Here is a 16,374-nt window from a genome sequence, read left to right on the forward strand (position 1 = left end):
CAGCAGACAGACCAAACCAAACCAAACCAAACCAATCCGAATCTTAATCTGAATCCCAGTCCCAATCCCTCCACTTGACGCCTGCGGTTTAACCCCTTTTCCTCAATGATATAAGCCGCTTAACTGTTTGTGCTGCACAAATATGTTAAGAAGAGGCGGCGCCGGATTGCGAGGGGGCGTGGCAGCTGCCAAGAAATGCGTCCGAGGGGAAAAAGCGCAGGTGAAAAGGTCACAAGTGGCAAATATGGTAATGCAAAAGGGATCACTTTGAAAGTTGTTTTTTTGTTTGGACAGAATAAAGAAATGCGATTAGAAAAATATGAGTAATCGAGGGGGTTTAAATCTAAAAACGTTTATGCTGCAAAATTTTAAATCATCAGTTTATATAGGTCATCAATAAAGTTTAAATTCATTTAAATAACAAAAACAAAAAATTAGTTTAGCACAATTATCAACATTTATCTTTTTATTTGTCTGTGAAACATTCTGCTTTCTCACAACAAAAAATCCAATTAAAATATCAAAATATTTTCCATTGATTTTCATGAGGATATCTAAATTATCCACCGAATGGAAGATCGTTTTTCCAATTTTGCTTTTTCTTTTTGGCTGGCCTCCAAGTTGAAATTGCAACCTCCATCGAAAATTGCATTTGCGGGAAGCCTTTGCCGCGACCTTTCTCTATATTTTCCCCCCGCTTTGCCGACCAAAAACTAAAGTTGGTAGGTCTTGTCACTTTTGACATTTCTCGCCGGGCCTTTTTTGCCCCTCGGGGAGTTCCCCCCTCCGAAAAAAACTCAAAACTTGAAGCGGCCTTAAAAAACATGCGCCCAAAATGGATGAGGGGATGGTGGACAAAAACAACGAGAAGTAACGCCCGACTATTTGATACCTGTTACTCATCAAATAAATTTCAAAATAAATATGCCCCCAGAAAAGAATCGGGCTTTAGGTGACGCCATCACTATTACAATTCGAATTTCCTTGTATAAAAAAAAGTTATAACTTTTTCAATCAACTCGGTTGGCTATTGATCCTGATCAAGAACGAATATACCTTCTACCTGTAACATACTTTTCAACGAATACAATATACCCTTTAACTCCATGAGTACGGGGCATAAAAACGTTGAGGGATTGGGGAGTGCCTTAGTGGTTGGTTAGGCAATAAATCTGCTGTCTTTGTCTTGCAGCAGCTGTCCAAAGGAGCAAAGGACAAAGCGGCGAGGGGAAAAATGCGGGAAAAATGGGAAACTCTGCCTGTTGCGGTCGCAATTTTCTGTTTACATTTTGCATATTGCCCTGCCCCCCAAATTCAAACTGAAAAGGTGGCTGCAAAGTAAACGCTTTCGGGAGATTGGCAGTTTTACAAAAAAAAAAAAAAAAACAAAACGAAATCCAAAATCCTTCTTCACCACGCCACTGTGTTATTTGCATTGAAAAAAGTAAAAGTTTTTCGATATGGTTCGCTCTTTATGACAGCGAAATCTATATAGCTATCTATCATACCGCCGGAGCTCTAGAGATGAAGATGGAAATAAAAATGAAAATGAAAATGAAAATGAAGTTGCCTTGTGCAACTTTCCCCCCTTCTAGACGCCCTCCCTTTTAAACAATGAGCGATATGGCGAGCAGATAAACGAAATGAAAAGAAGCGAAATGAAACGAAGTCATCGCTTTCGTGCCTGAAAAATTAGAGCTCAGGCTCAAGATGAATTTCCACATCTTTGCAAAAGAAAAAAAAAAGAAGAAATATAATAGTTAATATGCCGAGCGTTGTATAAATTATGGCAAATAAGTAAAAGTGCCTTACTTCAGTTTTAAGACAGAAAGACACCCAGCACTTTGTTGACTTTGTTAATTATATTATTCTATGAAAAGATAACGCGTTAGCTGCTAAAAAGAAAAAGATAACGCTTATTATGCTTGATGTCTGGAAAAAAACATCATACTTAATGTACTTTTTTATTTTTAAGCTTTTTGACTAGTTAGCTTACTATATAGTATCAAATCTCAAAGGGTTCAAACATTTTTGCACACAAAATGTTGATTTTCTCGAGATCTTATAATTTTCTTAAATAAATTCAAGCACATCAGACCCCTCCTATACCTTTTACGAATGTTTCAAATTTTCATATTTTTCGTTGGGGAAACAAAAACGAAATTGGTTTATGGGTCGCTGACCATTGGCCCCTGGGCCATATATACTTATATATATATATATCATATATGTTTATGCATATGTGGCAATTATGCCGGTTAAAATGGCAAATAAAAGCAAACTCAGTTTGGGCCCAGCTTAGGCCGCACACACTTAACTTGGCAAACGCAAACAAACATTCGGATCATGTTCGGTCAGATTTGCACATATCGGTTGGTTGACTCGGGTCAGGGCTGTCTTATTGCGCAATTGTCTATGTTTTGAACCAACTGGAAACGTGGCATACTATACAAATTGGCGAGCGTCATGCGAGTTGCACCGCTCGATCTCGAGAGGATCGATCCCACTCTGATAATGACTCTGCACTGCACTTCTCGAAAGCGATGAAATTTGAAATTTGAGCGGATAAAGATCTTTTAAATTGACAAAATTACCATGGCACATTGCAACTACATTGGTCCATCTATGGACTCTCCTATTACCGATCCTCTTTTCATCGATCAAATACGATTGCATAAGTCTGAACAGCCCACACACTTCAGCGCGGCTATGACATGACATTTTTAGCGATCGTCGATGGGATCTTCGACCACAGGAAACTACCGAGATCCACCCGCAGCAGTTTCACTTTGTTTGATTTTTACCCGTTGAAGGGAGGAAAGGAGGTACGAAAATCATGAACATTTTTAACCGTCGTCAATCGATGGTAATGCAATTTTTACTCGAAACGAAAATGCGACAAGCAACTAACATGGGTGCGGTAATCAAGGGGGTCGTCTCTTATTTTTGTCCAAAGAAGCAACAACCGAGCAAAAAGAAGCGAGCGCTCACAAAGAGCTCTTCAAACGGTCGCGCTTCATTGCACAAAGGCCGTAACCCTCTGCTTTATCTGCGTCTGCACCTCTTTTGCCCGATTTTGGTTGCAGTGTAGTAACTAAACCCCATTATCGACTGCCTCACTTTAACTCCTCCTCGCTTTGTCAATAAAATATGCTGTTGCTTTCGATGATACTCTTTTGTACTGGAAATGGTACTTCACAATTTCAGAAACTAGTTGTTGGTTTTCGATTGTCTCCATCCTAAAATCGATTGTTAAATATAGCATTTTGCTTTATAGCAAGTTGGATATTTTATATTGCAAAGTTTATAAAATGGTATTTAAAGTTGTAGTTTAAAAATCCTTCCCATTCAGACTGCATTCACCACCCACCCAGGGGAAAAGGCGACCGAAAAGGGGCTGCATTTTTAGGCGTTGACAAATTTTGAGCCAAAAAAAAACAAAGCAGAAAAACCGAACGCATAAATAAAAAGACAAAATAAAGGCGGCGAAACATCAGCGTCATCGGCATATCGTCATCGACGGGGGCGAAAGTATGCGCAATAATCGAAAAACGTCGACGAGCTGAGCTTAGTGGGGCGATGGATGGGTGGCTGGGGGTAGGGGGTGGTCGTACACAAAGGGGAGACCACCAGTCTTTTTCTCTCTGCCTGGGAAATTGAAAGCAACTACGGGGGAAAAACGAAAAGAAAAAAAAGCAGAGCAAAAAATGGAAATATTTTGAATATTTTCACGTGCATTTGCATAAACGGGGGTGTGGTGGGGGAGGAGGGGAGACTTTTAAGCGTTGACAAGCCCTGGGCGCCCAGCACTTGAAGCCATAGCCGAAAACTGAAGCCGTAGTCCCAAATGCAGAGCTATACAGCCAGCAAAAACCTTTTTGGCAATTTTCCCTCAAATCGCATTTTTTTTCGCCAAGTGGAAGAGAGGCAGCCGCCAGGCACGCCCCCTTTTTCCGCAAGGCAGACAGCTTTAAAAAGGTGCAGTCTCGTCTCCTTAAAAAAAAAAAAGAGTTGAGAGCGCTAAAAAAGTTGACTTTATAAACGGAGGAAGTTTTAAGTCAAAGAACGAAATCAAATTAAACAATTTAGTATAATATATTACTTTCTTCTAATGTTTCCTTCCCCTATTTTAAAGCTCGGCCAGCGGAGACCGCAAATGTGCCACTATTTCTGTGTTGCAACATCTTTTCCCACCTCTTCGTCCTCGTTTCTTTTCCACAACCACAAAACCCACTGCAGTTCTGGCATAGAACTGAACGGAATGAAACACGAAAAGATGCCGACACCTGGGTCACTCAAACTCACCCAAAACCCCTTGACAAACCCCTTGCCAAACCCCTTGCCAAACCTCTTGCCAAACCCCTTACCTAACCCCTTTCCATCGCCTCCAAACCGCAGGAGCAGCTCGTTTTTCTTCTGTTTTTCAGTTCGGTTCAGTTCAGTTCAGTTCAGTTTCAGTTACCGGTTCTACAATGTGCGAGACACGAAGGAGATAATGCTGAAAACAAACCTGCCCCAAGTGCCAAAGTAAACCAAAGTAAACAAAAGCAGAGAAACCAGGGAAGAGACCGTGGAAGACTGCAGAAGACGCGAAGAGAAGAGACTCTTTGGGTGCAAGGTAGATTTGCTGGTGATGAAAGTAGAATCGATACGTTGTACTATTGCTACTATGTACTATGTTTCGGGATGGTATTTCGTATTGCTGGGTAACATTTAACTCCATTAGATCCTTGCTTCTTTTTTCGCAGTGCTGGTGCTGCTGTTTCTCCTGCTGATGATGTGCCGGCCCATGTGGCAATGTGGCTAGATATGTGGCATGTGGCCGGGGACTCTTGTTTATGTGTCTGCGCTGTATATGCATGTGTGGCCACATATTGCATGTTGCCAGCTCCTCAATTGGCAAGCGTGTGTTTGTGTGTGTGTAAGCTTGTGGCATTTCTACGGTGAAATGTCTGCGCGTGTGGCACGCATGAGAAGATTTCTTTGTGGCTCCATTTCGTCAATTCGGGACTATCTCGCTTGACCCTGAAATGCAATCGCAGTCGCACAAGCTCTCTTTTTCTTTCCATATTTCTATTGCTCAGCTGGGAATCTTCTAAGCAACTTTGTAGATTAATTGCTATATCTGGTCATCCTATATATTTGGCTTTAACATAGGAATAAATTGGCTTAAAATACTTATTTAGTTAGAAATTGGCTAGAAATTAGATATGCTGCTTTATAGTTTTAAAGCAAGAAAACTCTCTTTTATGATCTGGTTGTCCGGTGGCAAAAACAGAAGCCTGAGAAGCCTTTCCCCACTCATGGATCATTCATGGAGGCTGTTAATTATCATTGGAGTTTTTGTCTTCGGGCAGAAGAAACATGCGTTGTCGGTTGTCGTCTTCTCCTCTTGACTTCTCCACACCCCTGCTGTTTGGCTATAAGTTATTCCTACAACAGCAGGAATTTGTTTAAGGCATACACATAACACTGTGGCAACAATAACAACAAACAAACGGCAAAGGCAAACTACACGAAACCGGTTGCCCCTTTGCAAATTTTTTTTCCCCAGCTTCAACTCTTCAATTTTCCTTCTTCTACTGCTGCTTTTTTTCCTCCGACTATTTTCAACTGTGAATAATGATTGAATCAATCATTGAATCGCACTTAATCAATATTTAAGGATTGGAATTTTTTCTATCTGAAGAAGACCGGAGATTTGACTAAACGTCTATTTTAAACTTGGGTTTAACTTTAGAATCAATATTCAATATTTTTAAACTTTTCTATACCAAGTTTGGAATTCTTCTCAAGTCCTACCCTTTTGTTTTCTGCATTTAACTTTGTATTCAATCAATTTGAACACACTCTCAGATGACGAGAGTTATTTGTATTTATAGAGTTGGAATTCTTTGTTTCCCCCAAGTTTTTCGCCTTCTTCTGTTTACAGCTGCCAATATCGTTTGGCTTGAAGTTGCTTCCGCATCGAATGCATATATTAGAGTTTGGCAAAGGAGCTTGCGGTTGCCACGCCCCCTGACAAGCCACAACCTCATCTTCTTCGTCAACTCAAATCCCCTGGCTTACCACCTTTTGGCCTCGTGAGTTGTAATCAACAATCAACTAGTTGCTCGCTGAATATAGTTGAGAGGGTCAATTCAAGAGGGTAAGTATTAGGGGTATACTTTCACAACCTTGGGTTAAAACAAATAAAAGAATATAAATTCTTTAGCTAAAGCCAATTAGCAAAAACAAATAATCTGCAATTTTCGCTAACTAACAATTAACTTAAAATAAAATTCTGTTTATTTAAGTAGCGCTCGTCAATTACAAGACTATATTGGAGCCACCCGCTCAGTTTTCCCACCCACAAGAACCGCATGGTGACCATATTACCATTACCATTAGCATTATCACCATTACTGCCGCCGCGCCTCAAATCTGAATCCAAATCCCAGGCCATCTGAAATATCCATTCCGAGGGTTACACCGCAGTGCAATCCAAATGCCAAACAAGAAATCAAGGAAAAAACGAGCAGAATGAATAAGAGCCAGCGGAAAAACAAGAGTCAAATGCAAAGAATAAACAAAGGGGGAAACCTCCTCCCCCTCCCCCTCCCCCACTCATTGCCCGGAAAAACTCACTGGTTAAACAACAATTGCAGGGCAAGAAGAATCTGAGCACACATGTGCCACCAAATTATTCACACCTCCTCTGCATTCTCCACCTCGAAGTTCTTCCCTCTCGACTTAACCACGCCCACTCGAGACGCACCTACCCCCACACCCGCCCCCGCCTTTCCACCCTATAATTTTCCCTCACCACTTTTTTGTTTTTTGCACTCTACCACCAACTCCAATTTCAACTCTGAACACCGCATTATTATTTTAATTACACACAAAAAAACAACTCGACAACACATATGCACAAACATTAAATCTCAACAGATTGGATCAAAATATTAGGAATGGAGATATATTTGGGTTATTATAATATTCAAAACAAATGGCATTTAAAATCAATTGATCTTAATTGCCTTATGTTAGTATATAAACTGTAATAATATGGGACAGGAAAAGGTATCACAATAAAATAAAAAAAATACCATTTCCTTAAGTGAACAAAAAAACCTACAAACTTGACCGCTGCTGTATGTAGCACATACACACACTCGAGCATGAACACGACTTGGGAGTTGGAGTTTGGACTTTTTGGACTCGGACTCGACGCGAACTTGGCGAAGTGCACTCGACGACAAAAAAGGGCGACACAAATGCGCCCCCAAAAACGAGTGTACTTGCAACCAGGGGTGGGGAAAAAGGGGGGTTGGCCACAGAAGTATAACCCTTGCAAGGAGCAAAATGCAACAGCAGCAGCACACGTGTTGCACAGATGTGTGGCAACAACATAAGTTGGCGAGCGGCAAACAATTACTCCGCAAGTTTTCTTTTTACGGTGGAAAATCGTGGAAGTAAAATAAAAGGGTTCCCCCATCTGAATATAACCTTTTATACATGGGTTAATATTTGAAAATATGACGAGTTATAAATTTATTTGAATGGATGCTAATATTTTAAAATATTTTAAGATATTAATCAATGTTTTAAGATTTTTTACCAGACCGTTGCAAGAAGTGACAACTCTAGACACCTGAAGACAACGTTTCAAGGTCTTCTCCACCAACTTTAATTCTAATTCCCATAGCCACAGATCCATAGCTAAGCAGAGACGTCAAGGTGGCGCTTAACAGCCGCAGAAAAAATCAAGATATGTGACCAAGATGATAATGATGCGGATTTGAGATTTCAGAACATGGCAGAAATGAAAATGAAGCATTTTCCTTTCGCTCGCTGATTTATTGTAAACCGCGCCTATTATTATTCTCTACCCTACGCTTTTCATCGCCTTATCTTTTTTTGAATGTTTTATTTTCGAGGCATTTTATTGTGTGTGTGTTTCCCTGTACTTTTTTTCTCGTTCTTTTTTTTTTTGCTTTTGCCTCAATTGTCTGGCATTGCATGGTTTTACTTCTTATTTTTCCTTTTCAGCCTTTTGTCGGTCTCTTGGCTTCAAATAATTTTATATTTAGCCGCCGTTTCTGCCTCTTCATTCTTCGACTTGTGTTCAAGAAAAGCGGCAAAAACAAGAAACTTACAAACAAACAAAAAAAAAACAACAAAAAAACCATCAGAAATGGCGAAAAATTAACCAGAGGCAAGCATTTCATTTCGTGTGGCATGATGTGAGAAGTGCTGGGGGATCCGCTTCCAATTTATATATAGAATTGCAACAATGCGAACACGGCACCTCGAAAAAAAAGCAGAACAAGTCGGCCAAAAGAAGCCAAAGAATTTATGCCCATCGACGATAGTTTAAACAGTCGGCAGTTTTGATATATTAGAGCTCCATCGAAAAAAAAAGTATTTTCCTAAAATTTATTCATTTTGGAACATTTTTGTTGATTAATATATGGAACATTTTCAAAGCTTTAACTTTTCAATCTACATCAAAATTGATAGCACTCAAAAATCCTCCGTTCTCATTTATTCTATGACTTAAACCATTATCAATCAAACCATTAAATTTGTTGTAGCAATTAAATCGATTTTAATTTAATTGGCACTAATTACAACAGAAAAATCAACGCTGCAATTTGTTTCTTTTATTCTGTTAAACCTATTTTGCTTAATCGCTTGTTAGATAAAGTGTACATATACCTTGTAATACTTAATAAATATTTTATTTATTTATGGTTCTATATCAAACCAGAGAGGAGTGGGTTGGATTTTTTTTTAAATTGGCAAAAACTCAACTTCATTATTACTAAGGAAGCTTTATGATGAAGTAGTCCGACTTTTAAAACATTATCAATGTATTTTAAAAGTTGAACTAATACAAAATTAAACACCCTCTGGCAAGGGTATAAAAAGATGCTTAACAAATGCTAAATTAGCCTCAAATACGTAATACAAGCTAAATGCTAAATTTGCCTCAAATACGTAATACATTGTGATCTTATTGGTAAAGAAGAAAAGAATGGCTAATTGATCTTACCGCTAACTTATGTTTGTGCTTAATGGCCGAATATAAACTCCAAATTGATTCTCACTTGTTCTCTACATTCGATTTCTCACATAAGCGAATGTTAGAACTTATGTTAAAATAACGTCCGATTAATTAATCCTTTGTTTGTGGTTTAATTGCAAAATATTAACGTTGACTGCAACAAAATAAGAGCTTCACGAACTGACCAATTAATAAAGACTGAAATGCGGATGGTGAATGCGATTTCGTTATTTCATTAGTCGAATCTGAAAACCTTAACGAGGGGAAAGTGCAAATTCCGCGATGCCCCGGGATTTACGTACTCTCTCCGCTGGCAAGTAAAAACATTATCCACACACACGCCCCAGTCGATAGACTAATTAAACAGTAAACAAAAAAACAAAAAACAAAAAAACAAACTTTGATGTATTTTTGATTTGATTATTATCCAGCCCTCTGCACCATGACAATTTTAGATTAATGTCTTCGTTAGGCCGAAAAAAAATTGCAAACAGATTTATTGGATTTTTTTTTCGGTTTTTTTTTTGGTTTTTTGGGTTTGATATTCGATATGCGTAGTTAACGGTGGCGGCATATGGCGTTAATGAGCTCCGCTGTACCCCCAATTTGAACATCTCGCATTTCAGCGGCAAAAGTTCGTGACTTTTTTCTCTTGGGCAGGCAATGGAGGGATCCATGTCATATCCGCATAATGAATTTGCACTTTGGCTACAATTTCGCAGATCCGCGTAATTTGAGGCGATTTACTTGCAACATAAAGGCAAAAAGAAAAAGAAAAGGGAGTGAGTGATTTGAAAGCGCAAAGAAATTGGGCTTGCAAACTCATCCAATTTGATGGAATTAATAACTATACATAGAGAAAAATGAATGGTACCAAGATGGCTACATTTCATGTTAATCTGTTGAAAAGTCAACAAGCAAAACTACTATTTAAGTGTGGTAGATCTTTAAAATTGTAGTTTAGTTCTTAATCAATCTTTTTGGGTATTAGGAAAACAACTGACAATATACGATGCGTTAAGATCAAAGAACTGACTTGAACTTAATGGATAATGGTAGGTTTTCTATAAAACGTGTTATTATCTGCAAACCAACATTGTCGCCAATTTCGACCTATTTATTTATAATTCGGGCGATCAGAATACATAAACGATGAAATGCTTTTAAACAAATCCAAAGTTAGGATGGATGATAAGTTTTTTTGATATAAACAACCACATTTGATAATTCTAGATTTTCATCATTTAAAGAACACAAACAAATGTCTTTTTACCATATTGGCGACCAATCAAATCAGTAAACATTTTTAAAAATGTTCTTGAATAACAATTGAAAACCAGTAGTATCAATATTTATAGATAGATCGATTGGGACACTCGACAAAAAGCACTCAAGGGAGGAAAAAGAGAAGTCAATGAAGGTATCATCATCCTGAAAGGTGTTTTCACAAAGCTTTAATTAAAACATTGAACAAAAAGAGGGCAATGCAAAACACCAAAAACTAAAAAAAAAATCACGAAGAAGAAACACAGAGTGAAAGGACAGTCAAAAAACAAAACGAAACAAAACAGAGAGAGCAACTAAATTTGTAAAACCGTTATTATCATGTCGTGTTCACCCCATCTCCCTTTCCTCTTTCCCTCTCTCTCTCTCTCTCTGTCTTTCTCTAGCAGTATTTGTCTCATCGTTTTCCATCTCTGTCTCTTGACCAGGTCGATTATGAAAGAAACATTTTGTATCTGTATCTGTATCTGTGATTTTTGGTAGCTGTGTTTTAGCCATTTGTTTGCATCAAAAAACCATCGCTTACCATTTTGTAGTTTTTACACATTTCTCTTGCCCCTTCTTGTTCGTCGTTTCGATTCGTTTGCATTAATCCAATTTGTTGTTCCTGCTGGCGTTTTGTTGTAATTCAGTGTGTAAGTGTGTGTGTGGGTGTATCTAAGTGCGGGTGCTAATTCAATTAGCGGCATTAAATGATGTGCCTCAACGCCATCGATATTGCAGCAGAATTGCCCATCAATGCAATTAACATTTTTTAAATAAGAATGAAAACAGTGGAATTTAAAAGGGAAATAAAACAGAAAACTCAAAGTGACTTTAAGTGCAAAAAGATTTAAGTTCAAAGCTTGTTGTTTATGGATTATAATTTAATGTTTTTTAATGTACGACTTACATATATTTCGTCAAGTTAAGCTTGCGACTTTAGTTTAAAGCTTTATTTTTATTTTTATTTATTTCCCCATAAAATTAGTGCCCCGCTGTTAAGTGTTAAGTGCTCCCTGGGCAGCGAAAAACAAGATAAAAAGAAATATGTAGGCCTAGCCTAAACCAGGTCTAAAATTGAGAAACTGTAACAAACTGGTCAGAAACGAGAGCGAAAGGCAGAAGAAAAACTCGACAAAAGCAAAGTGCAATGCCAACCGCATTTGTTTTGGTTTTTCATGGCGCCTCAAACATATTTACATACTTATTTTTTAACAAAAAAAAAGAAAGACACAGATATGTGTGTTGCCCCACTAATTTTCTGAGCTTTTCCAGCTTTTTCACAATCTTTCCTTTCAGCTCATTATTTTAGCAGTTTTTATGGGCAAACACCTCAACCATTGAAAATCACTCACATTGATGTGTGCGCGCGCGTTTTTCCACCCTTTTTCTTTTTGCAACAACTTTGTTCTCCAAATCACCCGGCAAATGAACCAGTGGAGCAGTAAGCAGTAAGCAGCAAGCAGGGAAAAAGTAGAAAACTGACCAAGATGACAAGAAACTATTTTTTATGTTCTACAACTTTCGATTTTCGTTTAGAAGGGAGAAACGGTGGAAAAGAGAGAGCAAGTGTGAAATGCGATCAGAAGTAGAATAAAGACAAGTCAGACCAGTGTACTACATCTACAACTCAAGGGTCACAAAATATAGTACAATTAACACAAGTGCTTAGTCACAGAGAATATTCAATGGACTAAGGATCTTTGGATAAGCTTCCGAAAAGTATCGTACCTCCGAAACTAAAAAATTGTTGGGATCCATGTAATTTAGGACTCTAAATACGAACAATAAGTTTTTTTTAAAGTGACCGTTAGAATTTACATTACATAAAAAAGTCATATTATCTACAATCTTTATTTTTTAATAAGACCAAAAAGGTCATATTTTGAAAGTTAATAGCAAGAAACCCAAAATAACAGTCGTTAACTTTGACCTAAATGTTTGTAACTAGGGCCTCAAAATACACGGATCCTAAAAAATTTTGAAAAGATCGGAGTACAGCCCGATCTTAAAGTCACTAACTTAACACATTACATGTTCAAACTATGTACTTTTCCTGTTTCCCCAGTTCTTTCAAAAATATTTTCAAACGTTACGTTTCGAACGTAAACAAATGAAATGTACTTTAATAAATCCAAAGTAAGGATACAACTTTGTTGATATAGACTAAATTTTCTTTTAATTCTAGATTACGAATTATTTAAAAGCTATCATTCAAGGAATAAAAACAAAAATTTTATTTTTAGAGAAGAACAAAAAAAGTCTTGAAGTTTTAGTTTAGGGAAACCAGATTTGATTTTGATTTTTGAATACAGTTTTTTCCTTAAAACAACCAAAAAAAATTTAACAAGAAAGGAACCAATCCTTTCCAGAATGATCTCTCTTTATCATATTTTTTTCATGCTTTTAAAAGGAAACTCAAAAACAAATAGATTTCCAGAAAAGAACCGCAATTAAATACTTGGAAAAGAGGAGGCAAAGGAAAATATGTTACTCACCTTCTCCTTGTTTGCACTTTTCCAGAGAGCGAGAGAAGCAGCTGCCTGGAATGATGATCCTCTACTCTCCTGGCTTTCCAGTGCGTGTGTGCGCGACAACAAATTTAATGCTGCTTCTTCTTCTTCCTCTTCTCTTTTGATGCTGCTTCTTTGCCTGTTGTGTGGTTGTTGTTGGGAATCCGGTTTTTTGAATTTCTTTCAACTTGTTATTTCTTTTTACTCTTTTCTTATTTGCCTCTTCTCTTTTTTTGTTGTTGTTGTATTTTCCAAAAACTAAAAACAGCACATTTCCACTCGAAAAAAATTAAATAATTTTGGTATACAACAAAAAAAAAGGCACTTGTATTCTCTTCTGGAATTTTTTTTTTGTTTTATTCGATTGATCAGTGAGATAAAAAAAATATTTATACTTCACACTAACACACACGAGCGCGCGAAAGAGAGCGCGATGAGAAGCACGTGAAACAGCAGTTTTTTATTTTACTCCGTTTTGTTGTCCTTTTAACACTTGGCTAACTTAAAAACACCTTCAATAGTTGGACCCAAAATTTGCGACGACTTGACTTTTAAATCAACCATCAAACAAATCGAAGAGCGACGCAAACCGCGCGCGTTGAAAAATGTTGTTCGACTGAACGTTGTTGTGTTTTTCGGTTTCATGGCACCGGTTTTCTTGCGGTTGCAAGCGAACACGCAACCACGGCCAACTGCGTCGAACCTCAATGTTTCAAACGATATACCGGCAAATATGTTTGAATCAAATTTAGCTATATAGCAAAGGAAAATGATTTGAAGTTGTAAATGAATTAGAGTGATGGAATTAAATCAAATTTATATATATAATAACAAAAAAAAAAATTACACCCACAGTGTAAGCTTTCGATTAAATTAAAAAAAAATATCTTGTTCTAATTTATTGCCCATTGTTAATTTGTTACCTAATGGCTTTTATCAATAGAAAACTAACAAGTACACAAATACAATGTATAGTATTATCTGAAATCGAGCATTTGAAATTTAAACAAAATACGATATATTTGAGTATATGTATTAATGCTTAAAAGCAATGAAGTTACATAAATATGTATATCATTACATAAATATATATTTACTGCGTTGCAACTTTTTCAGCAAAATATATTCGAATTAGCTGTATGATGATTTTTTTTCGATATTACGATATATAATCTTATTAACAATAACTTTTAACAAAGCTTTTGAAAAATATTTTCAGGGCTTTTACCCTTAAAAGCTTGATGAAAATGAAAGGATTTTAAATTTAATCAGGTGTTTCTTTGATAATATGATAACAATTCTAAATAAATGAATGCATTTTAATTTTAACATCATAAAATATCCCCGAAAAGCTAGATGTTCGATGGCTTATGCGCCATCACTAATAACTGACCCGTTCAAGCGGTTTGTTGTTGTTCGCCGCGTTGGCGGGTTCGAAGCGCCATCAAGCCCGGTTTGAAGCAGCCTCCTACGCGTGCGCAACTGTCGGTTGCAAGCGCAACAGTTTGATTGTTGTTAGGTGCTTCGAACCGTCGAACAGGTTCGCTGACGCAGAATTCCATGTTAAGTTAACATTTACTCTTAGCCAACGTAATTAATTATTATTAGTTATTAATTATGAATCGAATACGAAAACAAATAGTTGTATATATCTTTCGTTCTATGAAAGAAATAAGATGCGTATACCGAGCATTTTAATGAGTTCGATGACATACTATTTGCGTTTTGTATACCCTTAGAGAGGGTACTATTAATTTTATTTTATACCATTTAGTATAAAACTTTTTAATAAGTGCAGAGAGGATTAATAATTTTTAAATTTATTTAAATGTCAAAGCTATCGATATAAAAGTTGACAAATAAACGATATGGCTAGTAAATTTACATATATGCTAATTTGAAGGGTATTTAATCTTCGGATAGCGTTGTTTGTTTTTTTTTTTTTTTTTTTTTTTTGCTCTTCCTTTGCGTTTTGCTCTTGACTTTGAGACACTATCGTACTCGTTTCCATAAATGTTGTGTAATTAAGCGCGTATTGCATCCCAATTGGCATTTCAATTTGAATGCGTCCGAAACGAAGCTAAAAACGCTATTTGCTGACCTTCGATGGGCGGCCCCAGCCCCCAGCCCCCAACACCCCTCACCCCTCACCAAGGTCAAGGTCACTGACCAAACACCAAAAAATGTTTAGTTTAGTTCGGTTTCGTTTTGCGTGTAGTGTTCTTTATTTTATATTTGTTTGACCTGCTCTTCACTTAAAGGCACTTCAATTGTGTAAAGTGTATTTTCGGGTTGTGTCATCGAATTTCGAATTTTTCTTGTTTGTCACTATCTACACTTTGGTGAACTTAATTAAAATTTCACATAATAAGCCCAGATGTCGCTTTTATCCCACTCCTGTTTTATCCCCCTCTCTTTCCGTTAGCCACTTTCCATCCATCTCTTTCTAACTGTTTTGCTTGGACGCGTGTGGAACGGCAAGTTTCAATTAAAACGCAAAGAACCTTTGACTTCCTTATGGCTGTTGTTGTTGTTTTCTTTCTTCTTTTCTTGCCGTCATGCTACGTTCACCGTAGTTAAACAGTTCCTCCAAATACCCAAATAAAAAGAAATACGTATCTGTGTATATATCCCGTAAGACAGAAAAGTCAACAAGCAAAAGAAGAATCATCAAAGATAAAATGCAACAGAAACCACTATAGAAATAAAAAAAAATCTATACATTAAAGACAGACAGGAAAAAACTTTAAGCGCCACACAAGAAAACAATAGATAACACAGTAATACCTCGCTAATATAAAATTACATCGTTAATACATTAAAGCAAATGATTGTTCTTAATTATATTTTTATTAAAAATGTATTGCCAAAGAAAAACGAATTTTAACTACTCGAAACTATCTTGGAAATTAATTTACATGCATCTTATTATTTTATTTATTCTTTTACCTTTACAAGAATTTTTAACAATTTGAAAAATAAATTTTAAAATATTGCATGAAAATCGAGTTTGAACTCGAATTAAATGTATAAAAATCTTTATCTATATAAACGTCGGATTTCCTAGATTATTTTTCCTTGTGGCCAAAGCTCAAGAATTCCCGTGACGAATTTTTGTGAACTTAGGTACAAACTTTTATAACACGAAAAAGTGTTTTGTATGGCTTCTTCTATGCCAGTGATCACTGTGGTCATAAGCACATCACGTTAATCACTAACCGAGTGCCCAAACGCTAAACAAGTGCACCCAGGCGTTAAAGAAAAGCTGAAGGGAAGAGGCAGTGAAGGAAAAGCGCGCTGTCCACAGCGATGATTTTCCCCGTCGAAGCAAAATATGTATATAAAGGGGAAAGGAGGAGGGCGAGAGTGTCTGGTCATTGTCTGGACTTTTGCTTTCGGCAAGAAGGAAAAATAAAACTCATCTGAATTCGGAAGGAAAACATAACCGCTTAAAAGAATTTGTTTTGTTTTTTGTTAGGAAAATTTAGGTAGCTCATTAAAGGCGATGTTTAAATTGCCAATTATTACCTTTCCCCTTTCTTAATC

The 16,374-nt window shown here is 36.9% G+C and overlaps 1 protein-coding gene across 2 annotated transcripts in view; it reads right to left on the reverse strand.

Moving 5' to 3' along the window:
- The window catches only part of LOC108138401, an 89,536-nt gene extending 76,485 nt beyond the window's left edge, over positions 1-13,051 (reverse strand). For both annotated transcript variants that reach the window (XM_017260582.2, XM_017260583.2), the window contains exon 1: positions 12,814-13,051. The gene's annotated coding sequence lies outside the window, so the exon portion shown is untranslated. The remainder of the gene's footprint in view (positions 1-12,813) is intronic.
- Between the last annotated feature and the right edge of the window lie 3,323 nt (positions 13,052-16,374).

The sequence above is a fragment of the Drosophila elegans genome, unplaced genomic scaffold (genome assembly GCF_018152505.1).
Source record: "Drosophila elegans isolate 14027-0461.03 unplaced genomic scaffold, ASM1815250v1 contig_149, whole genome shotgun sequence".
Lineage (NCBI taxonomy): Eukaryota > Metazoa > Arthropoda > Insecta > Diptera > Drosophilidae > Drosophila > Drosophila elegans.